This window comes from Ictidomys tridecemlineatus, chromosome 3 (genome assembly GCF_052094955.1).
Source record: "Ictidomys tridecemlineatus isolate mIctTri1 chromosome 3, mIctTri1.hap1, whole genome shotgun sequence".
Taxonomy (NCBI): domain Eukaryota; kingdom Metazoa; phylum Chordata; class Mammalia; order Rodentia; family Sciuridae; genus Ictidomys; species Ictidomys tridecemlineatus.
This window is the reverse complement of record NC_135479.1, coordinates 76,123,023-76,143,262: the sequence shown is the minus strand read 5'-3', so window position 1 is coordinate 76,143,262 and position 20,240 is coordinate 76,123,023. Positions and strand designations below refer to the sequence as shown.

Sequence of the window (20,240 nt, the reverse complement as noted above, 5' to 3'; positions counted from 1 at the left end):
GGGTTTAAATCAAGTGCGGTTTCGGGGTCCGTTGGCTGTTATTTCTATAATAGCTCTGGCAGCATGGCTCTCTGCCTACCAGGCGAAATGGACCAAGGCTGCCACCAGATTGAGAAGGGCAAAGGAGTTGCTGCTGGAGGGAGGACAGGACTTCAGTTTTAAGGAGGGGGCCTTTCTCTTATTCCACCTGGACCTGGATCGGGGTTTCAAAGTAGGAAGCGAGCATGTGTGCATTGTGTGTGGGTGCGTGTGCATTGTGCGTGTGCGCATATGTGTATTCGTGTGTCTGGAGGGATGGAGTTAGAGCACACTGCCTTTCATCTCCTGTTTCCAATTATGCCCATCCCAGTATTCAGGCAGGGGATGTTTTCCTCACTGCTATTTGCCCCTGTGTCTTTACCTCTTCTCTCCCCTGTCCCCTTTCTTTGAGTCTGTCATCTTTTTTTGGTCCTGCTTCCATGTCTATTCCTCTCATCAATCTGTGCCCACCCTAATCTGTCTGTCTCTTCTGTCTTCTCTGTTAGGTCATGGTTCCCTGTTCTCTGGTATCCCTGGGCTTCTCTGGCTAAGTGCTGGGTGGAGTGCCTGCTTGAGCTGCCCACCTGGCTGCATTCTTTAGCCTAGCACTGCTCCAGTGGTGGTGTGGGCCAGGACTTCCCTTCCTCTGGGGGTGGGTGGGGGGAAGCAGTGAAGGGGCCTGAAAGGTTTGGACCCCCTAGCAAATTAACAATGCCCGAGTACCTATGTGCTCATCTCCTGGGTGGACACACAGGGAGCAAAGCCCACGATGGGGCATGCGTCAGTCTAGCTATGGTTAATGGTGGGTGACGTGTGTCTGTCTGGGTTTCCCAGCCCCTGTCTCCACCTCCCTGTGGCTCTCCCTGTCGGAGGGAGGCAACATTACACATCTGGGTCCCTCATCTTCCCAACAACCTGCCGCAGCTTTTGCAGGAGGGAGGGGTGAGGCTTTGTGGCCTGCTGCTACCGTCACTGGAATGCAGCGCTGCCAGATGCTCCGCATCCCTCCTGTTGTTGAGGATTTGGGGGAGATGCTTGGCTGTTGTTACCTGTTCTGGATCCCGACTTTACTGGGTGCCTCCTCCAGGCTAGCTATATCAATTCTCTGAGAAAGCAAGAGACCCATTTTAAGATGCGTCCCCTCATAGTTTGAGGGCGAGTCTCATTCCAGATTCCTGGTCACACTCACATCCTCAAGGAGAGACTGACCCCAGAATGAAACTGGCCTCAAAAAATGGAGTAAGCCTTCTGCAGTGTCTTTTTCTCTCCTCTGCCTGGGTACAGGTAGGCATCAAAAGCTGATAGTGTTCAGGTGGACACTGTCAGCTCTTGGGAGGAGCAGGGTGTCAGGTATAATCCCTGTGTGCTCATACTTTGGCCTCCAGAGCTGACCCTCTCCACTTGGATAACCTTATCTCAGTTTCTCCAACCGAGATAATACGATTCCCTTAGGAGGCTGGTGGGAAGAATGAATAGGGTTGGGTAGCCTCTGGTGGGCAGGGGTGCCATGACAGCTACTGTTCATACTAGCATCAAATCCAGGTGCCACAGGTCCTCCCTTGCCAGTTTTCTCACAATGTTCACACAGGCTAAATGCCTTCTTGTCTCTGCTTTGTTCCTGCTATTCCATCACCACTGCAAGCTTTTCTCACACCCATACCTTCTAGAGGCCTCCCCTGTCCCAGCTCTGGACTGTGGCACGTCGGCTCCTCCAGGACAGTCACCAACCATCTCGCTCCTTTCTTCCCTCCCTTCAGCAGCAACTTCAGCCCAGCTCATCTGTGGTGGTGGAGATTGCCAAGCTAATGGTGGCCTTCCCTCACTGAACCCAAGCCAGGCTGCTTACTCACATTGCCACCTTGATCTCAGGACCTCTGTTCACGCCCATCCCACAGTTGCCGAGATTGAGACTCAGAAAGACCTGCACAAAGTCCACAATGACTAGAGGAAGGACTGGTAGAATACTACTCTGACAGACATGTAGCTGCCCTGCCAGGGGGCTGGGAACTTCTGGGTAGTGGGTCCAGGAAAGGGAGACACTGGAAATACAAGTCTGGGGAGAACACAAAGACGCATAGGATATAGAATATGGGCCAACGTCTTCCAGGTGCAACTTTTCCTCCTCTGGGTCTCAAGAAATCCTGAGGGACTTTCCTTGGCCAAGGTGGCCCTTGCCAGGTCTCACCTTGCCTACCTACCATGTTCATGCAAACCATCTGGGAGCACCCCAGCCCAGAATTGTCCTTTTCTCCCCAAGGCTTTTTTCTATTTTTTTTTTTTTTTTTTTCAGTGCAGGAGCTTGAACCCAGGGCCTTGCCTGTTCTGGGCAAGCACTCTGCCACTGAGACCCAATCCTCCCCAAGGCTTTTAATCATGGGCCAAGCCTACTTGGCAAGGAGCCTTGGTAGAGGGGAAGAGGGGCTCTATATCCAGATTCCAGAATGATTCTGAAAAGGTGATGGAGTCGGGGTGGAGCTGAGAGTTTGTTAATGGGAACTTGAAGCTGGATCCTCTCCGCAGTTCTGCCAGGCCCAGGGACTTCAGAGGACTCGGGTCTTCTAGGTGCTTGGTGGGTTCATGCTGTATGGAGTTGGGGGATCCTGGGAATCAGGATTCTCAAGGGCTTATTGCTATCCAGGGGTCTTCTGGAGGTTTGGGAGCAGGCCTGGGCCCTGTCTGGCACAGTAGTGTTGCCTATGGGATGGGAGTGGTCGATTTCTCTTCCCCTTTGGCCCTGATTCCTACTCTACACTGAGATTTGCCAGGGTCCAGCGACCTTGGGCCTGGGAGCACTAGAGCTTAGGCCCTTGAGTCAGGGCAGGGGCTTTTCCTCTGCTCCTTCCTGCCTCCTGGGGAGATTCTCTTCATGTCAGGTTTATTTTTTCCTGGTGCCGACTGTCTAAACAAGAAGCTACAGAATCAATATTCGTATTCCCAGAGGGAAGTGAATGTGTGGTTTTTGCTTTTATTCCTTTCCCTTCCTCTCTTGTCCTGTGTAACCTGAAGAACCTCCTGCACTGCTGTGGCCAAGAACAGGTAGGGGGGAGGCAAAGGGGTGACCACAGAGATTGAGATGCCCCTAGAGGCTTGCCAGGTCTCCACAGCCATCTCTTGAGATTTCCCCGAAGGATTTAAGGGTTCTTTCCTTCTTGACCCACACAGTCTGAGCCTGATTTGATGTGGGCAGGTCCTGCCTTGCCACAGTGGGACTCAGGCCATTGGCTTGGTGTCCCCACTTTTGTCTCTTCTCATCTCACTTTGGTCCCCCACCAGACTTTCTTTCTTCATCTGGTCTAGTCTGGTTCCCTTGTCCTTAGCCACTGCTGGTGGTGTTGACAGAGCCTGGTGAGGGTGGGGTCTCACAGGCTAGGAGACCCTGTCTTCCTGGGATTAGGTGGAGGGGGCTCTTCACTCAGTCTCTCAGGGACCCCACCTTGGATGGGGGACGTCTGTTAAGGGTGACCGGATGGTGACCTTGGGTAGAGCTCCTCTTCTCTCAGTTTTCTCTTTTCTAGGGTCCTTCTGACTAACATTTAGCAATTGAAGAGGGCAGGTCTGGGGTCCTTACTACTCCTCTCTGTACTCCTCTAGCAAGGGATGAAGTCTGACCCCAAGTCCTGCTGGACTTATCTGTCTTGGTGGGAGGTGTCTGGATCTCCCGTAAGGGTTTGGCTATACCTTGGGTGCCCTCGAAGTTGCTTTTCAAACTGACCCACTTTGAGCTCTGATTAGCCTAATTGTTTAACAGAGAGGGAGGGGTGCAGGAAATCTTTTCATCTCTCCCCACCTTGGAAATGACACTCATTAAACAAAGGGAAAAGGAGAATATGAGAGAGAAGTCACACCCTCTGCCTTTCTCTTCCCCACCCTTCTTGGATTTTGGGCCCTTGCCTCTACCTTGAAGCCCTTCCTTCTCTATTGGTCAGTTCTTTCTGAGTGGTCCCCTCCTAGCATGCACCAAGACTGCCACCCCTTCCACCAACTGCATGACCTTGAGAACTTGCTCAGCCTCTCCCAGGGCTTGGGCCCTTTTCTGTACAATGAGGTTCTCCCAATTGTGCTGCCTCATAGGGTTGGGATGTGACAGGTCATGAGGGATGGGCCTGACCCCAGGGAGTAGTACCAGGCATCTATCTACAGCACCCAGCACCTAGCCATGCCCTGCAAGCACCTGAGCCCAGTGCTTGGGGCTTCCCTCCTGTGCTTGGCCTGCGTGTATGTTTAAGTGTCACACGTGTTTTTGCACATGCATTGAATGTGTTCACATATGTGCACGTTTATGTGTATGCCCACTCGTGTGCCTTTATGAGTAGACGTGTGCATGTGTTTGTAGTAGCACATTGTTTATATGCACGTGTGCAGTCATGTGTATACATGCAAGCTAATGTTTATAGACAGGTGCAGGTGCCTGCACATGTGAACTTATGAATTAAAGCGTGGGCATGTGCTTGTGTGCCTGTGTGTGCATATGCAGGGCAGGCACATGACAGTTATCTCTTTGCAGCCAGAAAGTGTTCGCAGTGCCCACCTTCTGCAACCTGCCTTTGATGTTAATGCCAGGTCTCGCTGGGCAAATGCCGGCTGTGGGAAATAAAGCCTCCTGGTTGTTAGGACCTGTGTTTTGCAAACTTTTATGTCAGGAACAGCCTGAGTTAAGGCTGAGCTGGAAAGTTTGATCAGCTACCAACTGGCGCGATGACAGTCTGCGAAGGAAACACACAGAGACTGCGTCCTTGTAATTCAAATTTTTGCAAATTGAATGGTATTTAGATTCGCTGGAGGACTTGGGACTCAGAGGAGCTCCGTGAGTCCTTTGTGAAGTGAAGCATCTTTGCAAATCCTCCTTCTGTGAGGAAAGTCTGGAGGGTGGGCGGGGAGGTCAGGGCTCAGGCAGAGCTGGGAGACCCTTGCTGTGTGACCTTGGGCTGGCATCTCTCTCTCTCTCTCTCTCTCTCTCTTGGAGTGGGTGCTCCTCATTCGCACATGGAAGGACAGGAAACTGGCAGCCCTTGGAGCATCTGCAGCAGGTTCGGGGTCCTTCCCTGCTGCAAGATATCCTTGCAGTCAGCAGGCATGATTCAGAGCGTCCACGCTTCAGCTTGATGATCCCTGCGTGGTTCTCTATTCAAAGCATCTCTAGTGAAGCTACTTTCTTTCAAGAAAGAATTTTTGTCTGCTAAGTCTTCATGAACATTGCTGTCCCATTGCCCCATGCTGGGCTGTGTCCCTTGGGGCTGTGTCGGTTCTGGCTAATGCGTTTTGATGTCTGAGAGAACTGTAAGTTGTGTTTTCCAGGCATTCTCGGGGCCTGTGCCTTACCAGTACTGGGATGGCCCAAGGTCCTGGGCAGTTTGGGAAGAGATTTCTATAAAGTGGCTGTCAGGGGCTTAGGAGCCTGTAGACAGGAGGGGTCCTGTGGGGGCAGGGAGCCTGAGCAGCACCACCTCTTTGACCACTGTGGGCCCTGCATGCTTCCCCACGTGGGAAGGACATGTCACAGCCACAGAGGCCCCCATCTCATAGATAGGGAAACCGAGGCCCAAGGTGGGGGAAGGGAACCTTCAGGTGCCACCTTTCTGCTGGCTGCCCACATGGCAGAGCCCAGTACCCGGCGCTAGTTACTCTGTACACACTGCTTGAAGGGCGATTCTCTCATTCTACCTTTCTCGCATTGTGACATACAACTATTCTCTTAAAAAAAAAAAAAAAAAAAAAAAAACCCATGGCACAGGATGAGGGAGCAATTTGATGTCTCCTTGGGCAAAACTGCAAAGAGAGTACAGTGTGAGAGCTCCAATCCTAGTATTCTCCAGGCCAGACCTTGAAGCTGATATCCCTTGTCCCTATGCTGTTTCAGAGTCACCAGAGCTTTCTGGGTCCCCTTGGGAAGGACAGCTTTGTGACCAGGCAGGGTGGACACAGATGAGCTGGGGCATTCCCGAGACAAGGAGAGGTCCCTGCTCTGCCTCAAGTTCCAGCCTGATGTGGCATTTGAGTCTTGATAACTTCCTTCCGCAGCCTGCGTTCTCCTCCCGTTGGCGCCGCCAGAAATGCTGCATTTGAAGCCTTAAAGGTCAGGCCTGTGCCGTCACTGATTCCAACAAACAAAGAATAAACAGCCCACCCCAGCCCTGCCCCCAACTTCATTTATTAGGAAAGGGAAGGAGCTGGCAGAGCACTTGCCCTTCACATCGATGGCCTTCGCAGCCCCTCTTTGTGAGCTCAGGCCAGGAGCACCCCCAACCCTCCTCTGGAAAGCTGCAATGTCTCCCATTGAGGGTCAGCTATGATCCTGCACCCCAAAAGTCTGCTGCAGGCAAAGCCCTACTTTTCAGCCTGGTATTTCAGACCCTGCCTGGAATGGCTCCAGCCTCTGGCCTCTAACCCTGGAAATATCAGCCTGCAGCCAGACTGAGCTACTTGCAGATCCTAGTAAGTTCTTTGGCCTCCCCAGCTTCTGGTCTTCACTCACCAGGCTGGCCTGCTTGACCTAAGTCCTGGGGAAGGAGTCTTCCTGAACAGCCCCTCTTCTGGCTCACTACCCCTTATGAGCCTCATCTACAACCCTGTGCCCCTCTCCTCTAGCTTTGTGCCACTTCACAGGAGGGCCTTGGAGTGTAGGCATTGATCTGACTGCCACCTTCTCAAAAACTGAGTTCAGACTTCTTCTGTGCACACCCTGCTACCCCAGTGTGAAGGTTTTTCCCATAGCTAGGCCTGTCATTTCCTGATAGGGAGTCAGAGGTGGCTGAAAGTAGGCTGTCGGTGAGCACCAAGTCCACACCTGTGCTCTGTCTGGCCTCACTTTTAGTGTGGCTCTCTGTCCTTGGCTGACTTCCTTATAGCAACAAGATGGCTGCCACAGCTCCAGGCATCATATCAGACCCAGACATTAGGTGCAGAAGAGATGTTTCCTCTGAATGGGTCCACCCCCATCCCCATCTCTCTCCCTCTGCTGCTGAGCTACACCCCCAGCTCCTCTGGGTTCTCTGAAACCTTGCCCAGAAGCCCCCAGGCTACTTTCCCCCACACCTCATTGGCTAGCACATGGTCACGTGTCTGCTGTAAACCAATCACTGGCGGTGGAGAAGGTATCTTGTGATTGGCTCATGCTAATCAGGATTTACCCTTGAGCTGAGGATGGGGTCACCTTGGGGCTGGAGATGGAGATTCTGCAGACTTAGGTTTTGTTAGCAAGAAGGCGATAGTGATGGAGGACAGGGAGGCATTGTCTGCTGCTGCAGGGTCAGACAAGAGACCTAAAAGTGGATGGGAGGTGCTAAGAAGAAGTGGGAGGAGAGGGGAGAGGATGAGGTGGGCATGGTTGAATAAACAGGAAGTAGTTGTTTTATCCACATCAATCGCTCTGAGGTGGGCCCTGAGGGGTGTATTTCACATATGCTGTCCAGTGAAGTCAGTCCATTCATATCCCCGTTTCGTAGACAGGTAAAAGTGAGGCTCTGCAAGGCTAAGTGATGGCAGGTGGTGAAGACAGGATTCCCACCCTGCTCTTGGGTCCGGGCACTCAGCCACAGCCCCACATAGTCCTTCTGCAGCTCACCTCCTGTAGGCAGTCCCTGGTCATAGGGCAAGGTGTCCCCGCACTTCTATGCTATTCCATCATGCATGTCCCTCTGCAAGGGTTGTCCCTCTCCAGTGAAATTCTTGAGGGTTTGTCGTGGGGGCTCTGGCCTTCTCTCTGGGCCTGTGGCACACCTAGCTTCCTTGGAGGTGTCTGGGGGACCAGAAGGAGGCTTTGGGCCCTTACCACTCCTCTCAGTAAACAACCCCATCTTACCTGGGGTGTGGTTGTGGGTCATGAGAACTGTTAGGTCAGTTTTATTTCTATGTGATAACAGATGGGGAAACTGATGCTCAAAGAGGAACACTGCCTTGGACCTCTCTGCACCTGAGGCGTAGCCTAGACCCAAACCCAGAGGAGGGAGCAGCCACTTCCTCAAGGTGCTATGCTGTGCCAATTGAGTTTGGTTAGTCAGAGGCCTTTTTAAGGAAGGATAGGCCAAGGAGAGACTGTCCTGGGCAGCAGGAAGCCAGTGGTTCAGATGATATATGAAAGCAGGACAGCGTGAATGGGCTAAGAGGACAGTGACAGAGGGGCATGTCTTATTACTGTGGAGCAGTGCAGCTGACCTGGCCAACTGTGGTTGAGGAAGTGTGACCCATGGACATGGCCAAGGGGAAGGCCCCAAACTTTGCCAGGTGCTGCCCATGACACTTCCTTCTCCTCTGGTGGGAAAGGCAGCTGCAAGATGGAGTGTGCTTATGTCTATAGGGGAGCTGTCATTTGTACCTGCACTCTACAGAGGAGACTGGAGTGTCATTGGTCAGCTCCTCTGATAGGGATAGGATGAGATCACACTAAAGTGGCCATGTTCTCCTGACCTGAGGTCTGATCCTTCCTGTTGTTCTCTGGACTCCGTTCCCTGCACCAGTTCTGGTCTGAGCTTGTCACAGTGTCCAGGAGTGGTCAGCCAAGGGCACAGATCTTGGGATAAGCCCTGAGCTCTGTTGTACTACCGGTTTGGGGTTCCCCTTGGTCACTGAAGGCTCCACCTGTCACATGAAGACAGAGGGCTCTCTGGGGCCACCAGGGTCCAGGGAGTGGATGGAGCTGGAGTCTACTGGGCATAGCCATGAGCCCTCCAAACCAGGACAGGCCTCCTCTGATTTAGGCCTACTTTTGACCTGCTGGGAGCTAGTGGTGCCAACTCCCATGTGCACACAGAGTAGAGGGGAAGGGCAGTCTAGACACACTGTCCATTCCTCCACCTCTCTGTCCTCATTCTCCCCTTGCCCTCTTCATCCCCCAGGCACTGGACTGTACCTAGCATTATTCAGGCAAAGAGACCTGGTGGAAGAGAAGCAGCATGTTCAATTATTTATGCCAGACTTTGGCTTGTGCGGGCCCCAGAAACCCCAGGGGCTTGTGGAGCAGGGTCATGGGCCTCCCTCTGCTTTTCCTCTTTCGTCTCTTCCTACCCTGCCTTAGCCTTGGCATTATCCAGCTCACTGTGGGAGTCTGGGCCAGCTCCCTGCCCCCCTCCTCCCAGCCTGAGTATCCTTAGCATTCCCAGCACCCTCCAGAGTGATGATCCTGCAGCTGCCGATGATGCTTCCTTGCCACCCCATCTGCATAGCTGTCATCCTCGTTCTGCCCTGTAAACTGGTGCTGATGGCACCCACAGCCCAAGAAGCTGCTTCTGATAGGCATGGGGGATTGGATGGGGGTGGGCCTGAGTGTCCACAGGGGCAGCAATCTCATTTCATAGGTGCTTAAAAAGCACCTACTCTGCACTGAGCACAGAGGAAGCTGGAGAGAGGTTGGGTGGGCTGCAGAGGACCCTACCAGCCTAAAGCAGGGTCCGCCTGTGGTCTAGTTGATCTCTGCTTATCCTTTTGTGCTTATCTATGAATTCCTTTCCCTTGAAACCTCCCTTACCTCCCTTGTGGTTCAGGAGCTTCGTAGTCTGCTTCAAGCCTTCCTCCCTTTTTGTCCTGCAGTAGACCCTGCTCCCTGGCTGACTGGTCTCTGTGACGCATGCCCTTCAAGGCTGTGTGCCTAGAGGGGTGGGGGGTGGAGGACAGTGGCCACCTGTCCTTGGCTGGCCAGCGCCTACCAAGTGCTCAACAAATGTTTGCTGAGCAGGAGCCTGTGATCTGCACAGGTGTCCACAAGGGCAAGATGGTCCTGTCTGTGAAAGCTGAAGCAGGCTTTTAAATGGTCTCAGATGAGGCCATTTATGGACCTCTCTTGGCTGCTGCCAGAGTATAAAGGCCACTTCCACATATCCTCCTGTGGCTCTTTTGCAAGAAGTTGCCTCCAAGAACTGCCCTGTGGCGGGAGGTGTAGGTGGCTCTGGGACCCATGGGGCTATATTGTTTCATCAGATTGGGGCAGGGCCCAGATTTCAGCATTTTTCTGGAGCCCCCTGGGTGAGCCAAGGTAAGAAACTAAGGCCCTAGGGGATACATACAGGGTACCCACACTCTGCCCAACAAGGGGGCACTGACGCTCCCAGGGAAGGGGGTTGGAGAGCCTCATGTACTGGTACATGGTACCTGGCCATGCTATTTCCAAATGCCTGTTCATAGGGCCAGAGCCAAAGTGTACAGCCTGTCCCAGGGAGATCTCCTGGCCTGTGGAGAAGGCTGCCTACCTCCTTCCAGACTGTTTCTCTACATTGATGCTTGCCCATTCTCCATCTGCCCTGCTGACCACCTCAAGGCTTTTAAAACCTGCCTTCTGACTGCCTCTTCTCACTTGAGGCCCCTCCCTACACTTCAGCAGTGTGCTGGGCCTGGGCTTTGGGTCTCTGTGGGCTCACCGTCTGTGGGGGAGATACAGAATGAGGAAGAAGGGAAGCCAGGCCAAGTAAGTAGCAGTGCCACCCATGGCCAGTGCTCCCATCCCAGGAGTGCTGAGACATCCTGCCCCAGGCCTCCATTGTCCCCAAGCCATTCCCTTGGCCCTAGCCTTCCCCAGTCAGGGTTGTGACCTACCTTCCTTTTTTTTTTTTTTTGGTACTAGGGATTGAACCCAGGGGGCTTAACCACTGAGCCACATCCCCAACTGTTTTTATTTTTTATTTTGAGACAGAATCTCACTAAGTTGCTTATGACCTTGCTAAATAACTGAAGCAGGCTTTGAACTTGACATCCTCTTGCCTCAGCCTCCCAAGTTGCTGGGGTTACAGGTGTGCACCACAGCGCCAGGCTAAAATACCGCCCCTCCCCCCAAGCCAGTATTGGGGATTGAACCCAGAGCCTCACACAAACTAGGCAAGCTGCCAGTGAGCCACATCCTTACCCTGACCTACCTTCCTTTGAGGATAAGCCGTTGTTGGGGGGACCAGGCAAAGGGTAGGGTAGGATTCAGGAGAGGCTCACCTTGCACATCCATCCAGCCCAGATCCTGCTTTTCCTGGCAGGTTCACCTCTTTCCTACTGATGTGGTCCCCAAGATTGCTGCACCTCTGGATAGTGCCTCCCAGTACCCAGGATGCCTTCATGCCCAAAGCACTGGAGACCCGCCTATCATGCACCCTACTCCCCAAGTTCTCGGGCAGAGCAGCTGGGGAGGGGGTGGTGGGGAACAATCCCAGAGGCCATTAAGCCAAGTGATTTACATGGTTCCTGAGCCAGTGCCGAGGGAAATATATTTCACAGGTGATTTCCAGACTGGTGGCGTATGGAGGAGGCCATTACTCTAAAATGAAGAAGGGCTGCCTGGAGGGACCTGGAGCTGCGAGCTTTGTTGTCCTGGATGTGTGTGTGCCTCCTGCGTGTTGGAAAGCCTAGCCCAGGGATGAGGGCTGGGTGGCGGGGGAAGCTAGGGATCACAAATACAGCCCACCTCTTACCTTGTTGGGGTCATTTTGTGCCTCCGTTACCTTTTCTTTAAAATGGGATCCTATTCCCCATGTTCTGTAGTTGTTTTGTGAGCACCAGCTATGTTCCAGGCCCTGATCTCAGAAGACGTTCTGGTGATAATAACCAGGCAGTGTGGCTCCTCTCTGCCTGGCCACGCCCCTGGGAATGCCAGAGGAGGTGGGGCCTCTGGGGTGGCACTTCTCCCTCCAGTTGTGGATCCCTTACTGAAGAGATTTGCATTGCTAAAGGATTCATTAACCAGAGAGCACCAGAGAGGAAATACCAGGAAAGCTGCAGGGTGTGAGTGCTGTGCACTTGTGGGCCCTTAGACAAGCCAGCAGCAGGAGGGCCTGACAGGTGGAGCTCTGGTCTAACTGGGAGAAGCGGTAGGGAATAATGATAATACCCCCAGCCTCCACCATGTGTTGGGCCAAGCCTTAGTACTCTCTGCTACCCACACTCTGGGGACAAGGTCACAAATTACTGAGGACAAGGTTAGGTGTTGGAAGGTTGGGGCCAGGAGGCTTGACAGAGGGGCCCAGTTGAGATGTGCTTGGGTTAGAGTCTGTGGAGTGAATGAGGGAATGAATGGATGGAATCAGTTCCTGGGATACCAAACCTCTCTCTGCCAGTTTGTTCCCTGATCATTTATTCAAGGGGCCCGGCTTCCCCGGTGAGCCCCTTATTGTTCCCAAATAGAGCCTCAAGTGTGGGAGCTACATGTTGAGCCCCTCTCCTGGTAAGGAACCTAGTGTTAGATTATATGTGTAGAGTTGATGGGCAGCTCCTCTGATCCTTGCTTTTCCCATCTGAGAAATGGAGAGGCAGCCTGCCTTAGACCTTTCTTATAGACTAGACCTGAGGACAGATGAGCTGGACTGATCAACACATGTCACATGCCACGGTGGGGGTGGCTCACAGGTCAGTGCACAGGTGCCCTGGGGAACAAGGGCCTGGGATGGGCTGTCCTTGGGCATCAGGCAGGGCATCAGTGGGCTCAGCCATGCTGGTTGTACCCAGAGAAATCCTAGTATAACCCAAGGCTCCCACTAGCTCATCCTCTTTCTGTCGGTACAGGCAGACAATAGTCCAGGGAGATGATACAGGAGACATGCTGTATTGGAAGATGATCATACCATGAAGAAGGGGCAGGAGAAACTGGGGGGCAGGGCTGCAGTTTAATGGAGTGTGGGTGGGTCAGAATAGGCTTCATCAAAAAAGAGACATTTGGGTAAAGCCTGGAAGGAGAGGAGCATGGGAGCTACGTGAGTATCTGGGAGAAGGGTGCTCCAAGCAAAGGAGAGGTCAGTGCAAAGGCCCTGGGGTGGAATGTGGTTAGAGCAGAGAGAGGAGGAGGGGAGAAAAGGAGAAGAAGAGGAGGTTAGGAGATAACTGGGGTCAACTCAGGGAGGGCCACTCAATTAGCATGATTTTGGCCGTTGCTCAAGTGAGTTGGGAACCAAGGGAGCAGAGAAGGAATCTGACCAAGGCAGTGGCCATGGTGGTGATAAGATATGCCAGTGGTTTTGTTTGTGTGAACATCTAGAAGGAAGAGCTGTTAGCCAGCTGAGCTGAAGGAGGCTGGGAAAGAGCATTCCAGGGATGAGCAGGTTTTAGATACGATAAGTTTGTGATGCCAACTAGGGGTCAGCATGGCAATATGTCTGAGCTGGCTGTATGTCTCTGAAGAGGTCCTGGCTGAGCTGTGCCTGCCCAGGCTGGGTGCCAGGGACCAAACACAGAATTCTGCTTTGTGACCCCTGAGCTTACCACCTGCTGCCTGCGCCACATGTCCTTATCTTGCACTATTGGGAGCTCGCTGCTCGTGGTGCACTTGAAGTTTGACTTCTACAGGCCTCTGAGTGGGTGCAGCCTGCTTTAGTGCCCACAGTCAGTGTGTGGTCACACCTGTGGGGAACCACGTGTGTAGAGCTCACTCATGGGCCTTGCCTAGGCTATGCCCTTTATCTGGATTGCCCTCTAGCTTACATGATGTCACCTTCAACCGGCCAACTTAGGCCAGGTTGGGCTCCTTGCCATGCACCTTGTCCCCCAAGACTCACTGGGCTCCTCTTCCCTCTACTCATCATCTGATCTGGATCAGATGTTCACCTGCTCTGCTTGAATTCCAGGCTCCCAAGGGCAGGCCTGCATCTGCCTTGCTCACCACTGAATCCCTCTCTAGTGCTCACAGTAGGTACTCAGGAACTCTCTGAATGGATGGATGGATGGATGAATGAGTCAATGAATGAACGAATCAATGAATCAGTGGATAAGTGAGGAGCAACTGAGCTAGTTAGGAATTTGCAGAAAGTTGGAAACACCTACAAAGTATTTTGCCAGTAATTAGCCCTGCTCATTCAGCTACAGTGCTTCTCCTGGATCCAACCCTAAGGACAACACGGACTCATCAGACGGGATGGTTCCTCTGCCTGGCCACCCCATAACAATGTCAGGAGATGGGGCCCCTGAGATGGCACTTGAAGCTCCTTCCATATTGAAGCTGTGCATCCCTCACAGCCTGCAGAGGGGATTTGCATTACTAACGGATTCACCACAGAGCACCCAACTAACAGCCTGGTCAAGAGGGGTTGAGCACTTGCCTTCACATGCAGCTTGGCTGGCTCTCAGAAGCCAGGCACCATGGAGAAACAAATCCCGGAGGAGGTGGGCCTTCTCCCCCTACCTGGCCCAGGTGCTCTGGGAGGAAAGGAGCCTTTCAGGGAGCTGGCGGGGGTAGTTCTACCCTGCTGAGACAACACTCCCCAGCAGGATGGTGCTGGGGGTCTAAGGAAGGACTTTCCCATTGTGCCTAGCTTTGGCTTCCTTGAGAGGCAATGGGAGTCTCTGTTGTAGGGGAATGTCAGCTCCCTTCACCAAATTGGAAAAAGCCATAAACGAGGTATGGCCCTCACAGGCACCCTGGTCCTAAGTATTAGCCAATAGAATATCCTCCTTGAAAGTAAGAAGGACTGTGGTCTTGGAGACATGACCAGACTTTACTGGGTTCAAATCTGGTTCAGCCTAGACTGGCTGTGTAACACTAGGCAAGGTGTTTTATCTCCTTAGGCTTCAGAGTCCTCATTTGGGGATTAGGCATGAATTAGTTTGCTCCTGGCCAAGGGTGCTGGGTGACTTCGGTGGAAATCACACAAACAGCACCCAGCACATAGAGGTGCTCTGTATTGTCATTTCCTTTTCCTGATGTTCAACTGCCTAGCCTGTCTCCTGTTACAGAGGGAGATAGACAGAGCAGGCACTATCTGGTGATGGTAGGAGATGTTTGGGTAAAACTATCCCCAGGTGTTTCCAGGAAGCTCTTTTCTGCCAGACTCCAAGCTAAGCTCTTCAGAAAACTTGGTAATGGGACCAGGCTGCAGCCCCAACCTAAGGTAAGATTTGGTAAAGTGTAGTGAGGACCAGGAGTTTGAGAAGGGGAAGGGGATATCGAGGAAGGCTTCCTGTCAGAGGTGACTTGGCCAAGTAAGGGAGGGACCGAGCAGAGGACAAAGCTGGCCCAGAATCGGTTGAGTTCTGAAATTTGGGGTTGGCTTTTCCTCTGTACCTGGATGCCCTCAGAGGCCTGTAAGCTCCCATAGAGGCCTCTGCCCTGAGGGGGAACAAAGGACCCTGAGGGGGTCTCTGTCCTCCTCAAGGCAGGAAGCCATGTTCAGGACACATATAGAGGACAGCTATTTGTGGCTCAGCGAGGATTTGACTCATGCTGGGGGTGGGGAGGATGTGTAGGAAGGGAAATGGAGACGTCGGAGCATAGAGCCTGACCAGAATGATTGGTGAAATGTGGACAGGGTCTGTCCTGACACCTCTAGGCAGGCTTCGGCTCCTGTGTGGGACAGGAAGGGGTCTTGTAACTCCAGGGTTCCCTCTTGGCTTACCTGGTGTGACTGCCACAGGTGCCTCAACCCTCCTCTGCACCCCGTGAGACTGGGCTTGGGCATGCTCCCCCATCCCAGCACCCAACTGGGCACATAGGGGCTGCAGCTTCATGCCCCCCTCCTGAGGGCCAGTCTCACCACACTTCAGCTTACCCCCCTTGTGAAGTGGGTCTGGGTGGGGTTGTGTTCCCATCATGCCTGACTATGGGGTGTATTCCGGGGAATTGAGTTATTACAGACTTTAAAATGTCTACGTCTATCATTGTCTGGGGCAGGTGGCTCCAGGCCTGGGGAGCAAAATGGCAGATACCTATCCCCGTGGCCCTGGTGGGGACCCTTTGCTTTGCCCCAGGTGGCCTTGGCTGATTTGTGAACTCTTCTTGCTCTTTGCTGTTGGGAAATTCATGAACAATGACTCCGGATGCTGGCACCTTGGGGACCCATGAACCTTGGCCACCAGAGCTTTATCTCTGACCTCAGGAAAGGATTCCCCACTACCTCTGTGTGGTGAGCTATAAATCACTTACCATTTGTGGCTGCTTGTCTCCGTGTTCCAGCACTTTCTCGGTGTAGTTGCAGGGAAATCAAAACACAGGACTAAATGTGATGCTGGGCTGCACACAAGACTTTGTTGGAAAAAATAAAAGGTGGATGATCCTGCTGCCAGAGCCCTTTGAAAACCACCAGCATGGTCTAACCTCATCAGTCCACAAATGGGAAACTGAGGCATAGACAGGGAAATGGGAGAGAGACAAGCCCATGGGCTCTGGCCCCAAGAACCAGAATCCACCTATGCAGGAGGAAGCACCATGAGGCAGGAGGTTAGGTGGAGGTGCTGGGAGGCCTGCATGGGGCACAGGGTGACAGAGAAAGAATGGAGGAAAGCCTAGGGTGGACCATTCCTCTGCACTTTCTCCTTGCTTCCTGGAAGAAGTGGCTGTGCCAGCACCCAGTCCTTCTGGGGGAGCCATAAATTATGCATGGAAGTCACAGGCCTGGGCAGGCCCATCATAAATGAGCCTTAATAATTCATACAGAGAGGAGTCAGGGGAAGGGAGGGCCTCCTGGGCCAGCCCCAGGGCAGCCTCCACCTCCAGCTCCTCCATAGGCTTCCACTGCCTACCCTGCCTGTCCCTGTCCCAGACCAACAAGTCGCAGATGGGTCAGCCTGTCCCTCTAGGTTGAGGGGCAGGAGCCTCTTCCCAGGGCCTACAGCTCAAGGCAGAGGTAACAGTAAGGGAGAGGGAGGGATGCCAGCTAAAAGAGTAATCCCAGGAGAGACATGGAGACCCGTTGCTGTTGTAGGGAAGGTGCCATTTAAAATGGGGATCCAGGGGCTGGGGATGTGGCTCAAGCGGTAGCACGCTCGCCTGGCATGCGTGCGACCCGAGTTCGATCCTCAGCACCACATACAAACAAAGATGTTGTGTCCACCGAGAACTAAAAAAATAAATATTAAAAATTCTCTCTCTCTCTCTCTCTCCTCTCCACTCTCTCTTTAAAAAAAAAAAAAATAAAAAAATAAAAAAATAAAATAAAATGGGGATCCAGGTGAAGCTGCTGTGTGAGCAGAGACGTGAGGGAGGTGATGGGCCCCCCATGTACTATTGAGGAAAGGCTGTTCCAGGCAGAAGGGACAGAGTGTGCAAAGGTGGGTGCAGGACTGAAGAGGCCAGTGTGGAGATGGCCACTGGGTAGACTTTGGCTTTTCCTCCAGTGTCACAGAGCTACAGCTTGGTGTTGATAGGAGGCACACCATTCCTAAAGGACACCCTAGCTGTGTGTGGAGGTGAACAGATGGAGGGAGGTGGCATTCCCAGTGATCAGTAAGCCAGCAGTTGCTGGTCCAGGGGAGATGATGGCTGCGAAGGCCAGATAGGGACCAGGAAAGTGGCACATCACCAAGGCAGATAGGTGGGATGTGTGAGAGAAAGTGGGGTTTCTGGTCACCCCAAAGCTTTTGACCTGCACAGAAGGATCAGCCTCTGATCTTCCAGCAAAAGTGGGAAGGTGAAGGGTGGGGAGAGAGTGGAGAGTGGGCCCAGGGGGAGGTCAGGATCGCAGCTTTGGACCCGTTCAGAAGCCCGATAGACACACAAGTGGCCGTACCACATCAGCAGGTGGGCATTCAAGATTGGTGTCCTGAACAGAGGAATGTGCCATCTCTGTTGGCCTTCGTGAGCAGGGTGACTTTAGTCTGTGCCTCAGTTTCCCCCTCTGATAATTGGGGACAACAATTTGTCTGCTATGGAGATTAATTTAAGATAGTTCCCTGGTGTGAGAGCAAAAATTGAGACTGGAGAGGTCACAGAGTGGGGACTAGAGGAGAGCTGGCCGCTTTAGGGCATCACCCTGGCCCTGCTCTCCACTAGGTTCTAGGGACACCATACCCTATGCCATCGTCCCGACCTTTCCCCCAGCATTCTCCTCCCCACTCCACACGGCTTCCTTCTCACCCCTTCACAGGGTCTTCTTCAGGCCCCTCCCCCAGGGCTGCAGGTGCTGCTGGGCAGAATTCCCTCCCTTGGAGGCTGGAGCAGTCTACCTTAGGGGCCTCTCCCTGCAGCTAGAAAATCACAGACCAGGCTTGGGGGAGGGGAGTCCTGCACAGGGGCTGCTCAGGAGCCCTGTGGCTGTGGCTGTGACAATAACCACACATAACAACCTTGTGCTGCTTCAGTTTATGGTGAAGATGATTTACCTGAGACCCAGAGAGGCAAAAGGATTTTTACCAAGGTCACACAGCAAAACCTGTCAGAAACAGAGGTCAGGGTCCCTTTGACCTTCATTGCTCTCCTCCTACTGCTGTAGGGAAATCTCTTTTCCCTTTCTCAGACATCATGTCCCTGACTGAGGTCTTGCCTCATCCTTGCAGTCCTCCCTGACTACAGGTTCCCTTGTGGATCCTTGCTCCTGCCCCTGGTGTGGTGAGTAAGGCAGGCTGGTGTGGCCATTTGCTATGTGACCCTGGATACTTTCCATGCCTCTCTGGGCCAAGTGGGCCTCCTGGACTCTCCCAACCTTGAGTGATGTGCTCCCTGGCTCTAGGCCTCGCTCCTTGGCTCCCTCCTCCCCTCCTCCCTCCTCCCCTCCTCCCCTCCTCCTCTCCTCCCCTCCTCCCACAGGCTGTTATGAGTAAATATTGGGCTGGACCTGGTGCCCTAATTAAAGCCAGATGACAGTTCACTGTTAGTCTGAAGGGGGAGGCTCAAGCTTGCTGCCTCCCAGCCGAGTGCCAATTAGAAAGTTTTTTTTTCTCAGCAAAGAAAGGGAAGGGACAGCCTCGTAATTAATAACCTCATTAAGGAACAGTATTTGGGCAGGGTCCCAAGATACATAGACGAGGCCGGTGGATTTGGACTATTTCAAGCTTCAGCAATACTAGCCTCTCCCAGCTCCTCAGGGTCTTTGAGCTCCCTGGTGACTAATGGGCTGCGTTTGTGTGCATGGGATGGTGGGTGAGGGGGGTGGGTATCTGTGATCCAGGAGGGTTTTTTTTTTTCTTTCTAGATTGAACTCAGGGCCTCTGGCATGCTAGGCAAATAACTCTACCACTGAGCCACTTCCCCAGCCACGTCCCCAACCCATTTTTTAAACTTTCATTTTGAGACAGGGTCTTGCTAAAGTTGTCCAGACAGCCTTGGAATTTGTAATTCTCCTGCCTTAGCCTCCAGGAAGCTTCACACTGCTCCCTCTAAAGATCCCTTTCACTGAGTCACAAACAGGTTGAAGATGGCCAGTCCCCTTTGAGTCTTGCTCATGCCTTGATGGGTAGCTAGCAGGGGAGCCAGCTGTTTGCCCTCCATGGTTTATGCAGTGCCAGGCCAGCGCTGCCTCTCCAATCTTACCAGATTCCCCAGCTTGGCCCTCTTGGCCTCTGGGGGGTGAGTGACTTTGGCCTAGACTGTTGCCCTCTGCCAGTGCAGTTCTTGAGAGGTTGTGATCAAATCAGGATGGGGGCCCTGCCCTGGGCATTCAGCTCTAAAAGATACTGAGGCCCAAGTCTTCTCTGCTGAGTTGACAAGCAAGAAGGGTGCTCTGGGCACAGAGACCCTGCCCTTGCCCAGGGCTCCCAGGGCAAGGTGTCACATCAGGTCTCCCCTGAGTCAGGGTCTCAGTCCGCGTGAAGTCTCAGTCGGAAAGGAGACCGGACAGTGGGGAGAGCATCTGTGTGAAGGTGAGTGCGTGGGACAGCTGTCATTGCTAGCATTCCTTACATGGGTCAAGGTGTCTACCTGCCTTCTCTTTGGTCTTGAGAGGTAGACAAAGGTGGTGAACATCTCTGATCCAAGCCTAAGAGAACATCTCTGGTCCAACGTCTTGGAAGATCCAAGGCTGGACATGAGCATTCAGGTACAGAGGACATCTGCCCAAATGATCAGGGAGGGCTCCTCAGTGGAGGTGGCCTCCAGGGATGCCATGATTCTTGAGGGCAGCCTTGAACTTGCTGCCATTTGCAGCAGGGCTAAGGCCCAGAAGAGAGCCAGCTGGGTCCCAAGCCCTGCTTAGTCAGGGCTGGCTGCAGCCTACTCTCTGAGCTTTCAATAGCTCTCAGGGAGGCACACCCTTTCCAGGCAGGAATGAATTAGTGGCCGCCTTACCCACCACCAACCTCTTCCTTGGGCCAGAAGCCTAACCAGGGCTCTGGAGACCCTCTTGGGTCTGCACCTCTCCATCTGTCACTCCTGCACCACTCCCCCTCCTGCCCTGTCTTTCTTTTCCTTTCAGAGGACTGCGAAGGCGACCAGGTAGGAGGTGGCAGGCCAGCTGAAATATAATCAGAATAATTAAATAGCACTTTATTTTAAATCGTTGCCTCCCCCAGAGCTGGGAGAATAATTGGCCAGCCTGTCACGAGACAAGCAAGAGACCTGGGGCCCCCTGCCATTGCCAAGCTTGGTTCACTGTGCCCTTGGCAGCAAGTGGTTTCTGCTG

General features: G+C 53.1%; 1 protein-coding gene and 1 long non-coding RNA gene across 9 annotated transcripts in view; one reads left to right on the top strand and one right to left on the bottom strand.

The window, feature by feature from the left end:
- The window catches only part of Cacna2d2 (calcium voltage-gated channel auxiliary subunit alpha2delta 2), a 135,701-nt gene that overhangs the window by 2,717 nt on the left and 112,744 nt on the right, over positions 1–20,240 (top strand). The window lies entirely within an intron of this gene.
- Positions 4,745–11,556, bottom strand: LOC144376255 (uncharacterized). Its single transcript, XR_013436495.1, has 2 exons — positions 11,400–11,556; positions 4,745–6,071 (listed from the first exon to the last, which is right to left on the bottom strand). It is a non-coding gene; the product is annotated as an uncharacterized LOC144376255 (long non-coding RNA).